The sequence below is a fragment of the Lithobates pipiens genome, unplaced genomic scaffold (assembly GCF_037356315.1).
Source record: "Lithobates pipiens isolate NorthernLeopardFrog02 unplaced genomic scaffold, aLitPip1_a1.2 Scaffold_28, whole genome shotgun sequence".
NCBI classification, from domain to species: Eukaryota; Metazoa; Chordata; class Amphibia; order Anura; family Ranidae; genus Lithobates; species Lithobates pipiens.
The window spans coordinates 195,749,293-195,755,591 of record NW_027507789.1 but is presented as its reverse complement, the minus strand read 5'-3'; positions in this window follow the sequence as shown (position 1 = coordinate 195,755,591).

Genomic DNA, 6,299 nt, shown 5'->3' with positions numbered 1-6,299 from the left:
GGTCCTTCTGGGCAGAGCATCATGGAGGTAAAAAAAGGCTCTAAAAATTCTGTTTTGTTTGTTTATGCAACCACTGGACTGGGAGAAATTGGGTTGAAATCTGCTCTGCCCAATATCTCAGTCAAGACACTGCTACAGGAAAGAGCAGATATCATCTTGGTCTTTGTCAACTTTATTATTTCTATCTTTAGACTTTTAAACATAAGTAAAAAAGTGACAAAGACCAAGATGATATCTGGTCTTTCCTGTAGCAGTGTCTTGACTGAGATATTGGGCAGAGCAGATTTCAACCCAATTTCACCCAGCCCTCTGCCCTGCTGTCACCCACTCCTCTGCCCTGCTGTCACCCACTCCTCTGCCCTGCTGTCACCCAGCCCTCTGCCCTGCCATCACCCAGCCCTGCGTTCACCCTGTCCTCTGAACTGCTGTCACCCAGCCCTCTGCCCTGCTGTCACCCAGTCCCCTGTTGTTGCCCAGTCCTCTGCTTACTATCACCCAGCCCTCTGCAGACACCCAGTCCCCTGTTGTCGCTCAGTCCTCTGCCCTGCATTCACCCTGTCCTCTGAACTGCTGTCACCTAGCCCCCTGCTGTCACCCAGTCCCCTGTTGTCTCCCATTTGTCTGCCTATCACCCAGTCCCCTGATCTGCGTTCACCCAGCCCTCTGCCCTGCTGTCGCCCATTTCTCTAAAAAAATGAATTTTAAATGTTGTCAACTATGCTCGCTGTGTACAACAGTTCAATGGGGGGGGGCAACAAACATCACATGGGGGTATAGATAGGGCCGGTGCTAGACTATTTTGCGCCCATTCTATACCGTATAGAGGTATATAAATTATATTTTAGCGGTTCAGAAGTTTTTTTTTTAGTTTTTTTTTTTGGGGGGGGGCGCGTGCAAGTAGCTGGTCTCGCCTAGGGCGCAAAATAGTCTAGCACCAGCCCTGCCATTACACCACCATCAGCCTGAATCATTGATACAAGGCAGGATGGATCCATGCTTTCATCTTGTTTATGCCAAATTCTGACCCTGCCATCTGAATGTCACAGCTGAAATCGAGACTCGTCGGACCAGGCAACGTTTTTCCAATCTTCTATTGTCCAATTTTGGTGAGCCTGTGCAATTTGAAGCTTCAGTTTCCTTTTCTTAGCTGACAAGTGTAGCATCCGGTGTGGTCTTCTTCTGCTGTTGCCCATCTGCTTCAAGGTTCGATGTGTTGTGCGTTCAGAGATGGTATTCTTCATACCTTGGTTGTAAACAGTAATTATTTCAGTTACTGTTGCCTTTCTATCATCTCTGCTCATTGTCCTCTGACACCAACAAGGCATTTTCATCCACACAATTTCCACTCACTGGATATTTTCTCTTTTTTGGACCATTCTCTGTAATCTCAAGAGATGGCTGTAGGTGAAAATCCCAGTGGATCAGCAGTTTTTGAAATGCTCTGACCAGCCTGACACCAACAACCATGCCACGTTCAAGGTCACTTAATTCTCCTTTCTTCCCCATTCTAATGCTCGGTTTGAACTTCAGTAAGTCGTCTTCACCACGTCTAGATGCCTAAATGCATCGAGTTGCTGCCATGTGATTGGCTGATTAGCAATTTGTGTTACCATTCAATTGAACAGGTGTATCAAATTGACCGATGAGTGTATATATATTTATTATACAATTGTATGTTTTGTTGGAGTGGGAAAGTTTTAATACCCTGGCCAGGGTTTTTATTTATACCTTTTTATTTTTTTATTGTTGTGTCCCTGTTGGGGACACTTCCCTTCACTTCCTGTGTGTGGTGCTCAGAATAGAAACTAAGCAGAATAATTCCTGCAGAAACAAACGGCAGTAAAAGCATTTATTTTTTTTGGTGTAGTGGAAGATTATAATGCTTGTCAGATTATTATTACTCACAGAGAAGAAGCTTGGAGCGTCACACCATTTGAATTGAAACCAAAACATAATATTTATTTCTGGGTTGTGTTGCTGTCTGTGACCATTTTAAGAGCAGGTAGTATCAGTAAATTTCTGTAGTGGGGACACTAGGAATGAAAACCCTTACCAAGCTAAACTTTTTTTTTCTAACGCTCCACACAACTTACATTTTACACTGTCATGTGACACTATTTTTATGTGTAATTTACACTGTAGTATATTATGTTGAATTTAATGTGCATTATAGATTTAGATAAAAAAAATAATCAAATGTTTTTGTACTTGGTGGCCAAATCCATATGTGCTTTATGGCCAACAGTTTATGGACACCTGACCATCACACCTTTTCGAACTTGTTGCACAAAATTATGCGCATCATTATGTAGTCCCTCCTCCCTTTTGCAGCTACAACATACCCACTTTCCATAAGATTTTGGAGTGTGTTTGCAGGAATATGTGCCCATTTGTTGGGCAGGTACTGATGTTGAATGAGAAGACCTGGCTCACATTTGGAATCCAGTTCATTCCAAAGGTGTGCAATAAAGTTAGAGTCAGGGCTATCTGCAGGCCACCTGAGTTCCTCTATACCTGCGGTCTCCAAACTGTTGCTCAAGGGTCAGGTGCTGCCCTTTGCTTACCTTTATGTGGCCCTTGGGGCACTATTCCTCTCATTGATTCAAGGCATTATTTCCTCCTACTGACACCAATGATGAGGCACCATTCTATCCACCAACACTAATAATGGGGTATAATTCCTTTCATTGACAAAAACAATGAAGTATTGTATTCCTTGTATTCCGTATTCCTTCCACTGGCGCCAGTGATTGGGCACTATCCCTCCCACTGGCGCCAGTGATTGGGCACTATCCCTCCCACTGGCGCCAGTGATTGGGCACTATCCCTCCCACTGGCGCCAGTGATTGGGCACTATCCCTCCCACTGGCGCCAGTGATTGGGCACTATCCCTCCCACTGGCGCCAGTGATTGGGCACTATTTCTTCCACTGACACCAACGATGGGCCAATTTTCCTTCTCATACTGACCACAGGCACCATGTAATTCTTTTACTCCCACTGATCACCAAGCCCAAGGAATTTCTAATCCCACATAGCCAAGTAAACTGGCCCTTTGTTTAAAAAGTTTGGAGACCACTGGTCTATATCAGACTTCTCAAACCATGTCTTTAGGGAGCCTGTAATGCCCTTGTTAAGATGAAGCATGTAGGGCAGAGTTACACAGATAAAGAGATAGCAAGACTCAAGATAATGGCAGCCCCTATAGTACAGCTTTGTACACAATTTGGCAGAGACTCAGACTGGCGGCTGAGTACTTATGATAAGCCCATGACCTTTCGTCTTGCAATAGATTTTCACATTTATTTATTTTTATTTAAGCGCAGTACTGCTAACATGTGATGGAAGGTAAACTGAAGCAGCCATCTGCAGCTGTTGATTTTACATTTAGTGGCAACATAATACTTCCATTGCTCCAATATTGGGGTATTTTTGTGCGGTGAGCGTACACTCATGGGCATCTTTGGTGAAGGTGTCCCATGCAAGCTTTAATTTCAAACAAGTGGCCACTACCCCCACCTATAACTGGTCTATTGCAGCAAGGAGCACTGGAAGGGCAACGCATGTCAAACATAGAAAGATTTCCAAGCTCAAACTTACTATACCGCCAGCGACCAACCAACCCGACCTGTCTAACAATGTGTTAAAAACCAGGTTTAGTATGCACACATTTGCAAATACATGTGTAAGCTACAGGCCCCGTCAAGGCACTCTGTTTTCTATAGTCCCTAACCCTGACTCCTGGGGCTCCACAATGGGAGCCTTTATGGAGGGGTGGGCTCCTTCCAGGCCACTTGTCCTCACTTATCCATGAAAATGCATGTGTTTCCATTGTGGAGACCCAGAAGTCAGGGCTGGCTGGTTAGTAAGTTTGAGCTTGGAGATCTCTTGTATTTGTTTGTTATGCATTGCCCTCCCAGTGCTCCTTACTGCAATAGACCAGTTATAGGTGGAGGCAGTGGCCACTTGTTTGTATTTTGATTATATTGGTCAGCAGGGCCATCTTTAACATCAATTGGACCCTGGGCAAACATTTTCTTGTGCCCTCCTGAATCCACTTATCAACTCTTTGCAGACAGTGTGTGTTCAAGGCCCACACAACAGTGACTTGGCCCGTGGCAGCTGCCCCTTTTTGCCCTGTGTTAAAGACAGGCCTGTTGGTCAGGTAATGCACTGACATCTTTGCTGTCATGGTACTATATGCTAGGTGTTTAATGTGTCCCTGTACCTTTTAAGGAGGGGTGGGCTCCTTCAAGGGCCACCTGTCCTTACTTATCCATAAAAATGCATGTGCTCCCATTGTGGAAACCCAGAAGATAGTGTTAGGGACTACTGGAAACGGGGTTGCCTTGAGGGGACCTGCAGCTTACGCATGTATTTGCAAATGTGTGCAGACTAAACCCCTGTTCTTAACGCATATTGTCAGACAGGTCAATTTGGTTAGTCGCTGGCCGGTTGGTCAGTTTGAACTTGGAAATCTCTTTGTATTTGTTTCACAAGCTTTTATTTCACTTCACAGTGGATAATTTTGGATTTGACATTTTTGGACTTTACTGTGTGATTTATATATTTATATGAATAGTGGGAAAACCTTACACCTTAACTTTGATTTACGTTCATATAATATGTTTTATATCCAGTGGTCCAGGGCAATCGCATATGGAAATGTTACTTCATGCTAATTTTGTTTTGTATTGTTAGCACAGAACTTACCGATTTTTACTCTCTCATGTCATTATGGAATTGGCGTTGTACAGGGGGGCACAGTCCTACTAGAACAGAAAAGGTCTTCCCCAAACTTCTCCCACAAGTTTGGAGGTGCCCAATGTTCTACAGTGTCTTTGTGTGATGTACCTGTAGCGCCCTGCTCCAAATCAGCAGACGCGATTATTTTTCAAAGTTGTCTGAAGCTGTAGTTGGGCTCTGACTAATTATTCCTAAAAGTTCAGGTTCCTGTGCCAGTCCAGCTGGGTTGCACTGGTTTCCACTTGACTGTAGGTGTTGCTGTCATCGCCGGTAAGTGTGGAAATGCAGCAAGCTGGATGTATTAAATACCACCTCTTGCTAGGAAGTAGCTCAGTGAGAGTGGTTTCCCTGCTGTGTATTCTGAGAGAGGGTATTTAAGGTACCGATGCCATTTTGGTGGGTCTTCTTATCAGGGTCCGCTATCCTGACCTCATGGCCCTCCTGGCCTGGGGTGCATGTCGCATGGTCCTGTGCCTCGGGGCCGGCTGGCCCGAGGCTCTGCAACTGAGAGGGTAGGCTCGGAAAGAACCTTGGGGTCTACTGATCCAGGGGTGGTCCTGTGCTGTCTCGCCTGTGGGGAGAGACCAAGAAAACTGGAGGTTCCAGGGGAGGACTTTTTTCTAAGAGAGGATTGAGCGCAAGGCTGGTATCTCTGGAGGAGCCTGGAAACTCAGAGGACGCAACCCGGATCAACACCCATGCGGTATCGCCGGGTCGGCTGAAAGAAACTGGTACTGTATGGCAGTTCTTTAAACCTCTCAAGATCTCTCATGAATGCTTTAGTTTAATTGACAAGTCTGTGGCAGAGACTTTGTTGAGCATCTCTGCTAGCTCAAGTGAGAGGGGCCTATCCGATGGTTGCTGGATCCAGTCTGTGGAGCTGTTTGTCCTCTGGATCTGACCAATACCTCTGACCCTCAATTATCAGGTGCCTGAACTCCCCTTAACCTCTTGACCCTCCATTGAAGGACTTTGTGCTTATTCTGAATAAATCTTTGAAAAAGGTCTAAGTGTCGGATTCAACATTATTTGGGCTACTTTCCATCGGGACCCCTGAGACGGAGAAGCGAGCAGGTGAGTTATCGGTAAGCCCAAATAAAACCAACAGCTCCTTCGGGGGTCAGTGCTACATATCCTTCTCTGGAAACACCTGAAAATCATTTGGAGGGGTTTCCACATACATTTGCCAATATAGTGGATGTGATGGTATGATGTCCACATACTTATGCCAAATGGCAAACTGTTACCTGTGCACAGAATTTTAAAGTGGTATTACACCCAAAAGCACACATTTATTATATTGCAGCTTACCAGTTCTTAGATCTCTGGGCACATCATGCCAGACCACAGTGAAAAAATAATTGAAAAATAATTGCCAGTTTCTGCTTCATGAGCGCCTTAGTTTCTATCAATTTGACCAGAAACTGCAAATTTTTGTTTACTAAAGGGTGCCTATGAGACCGGTAACATAGCATAGGCTGGGCAGAGTCACAGGGAATTGTTCTCCATGCGCTTCTTTTGTCTAACATGAATTCTATTGTGTAACATGCCGGA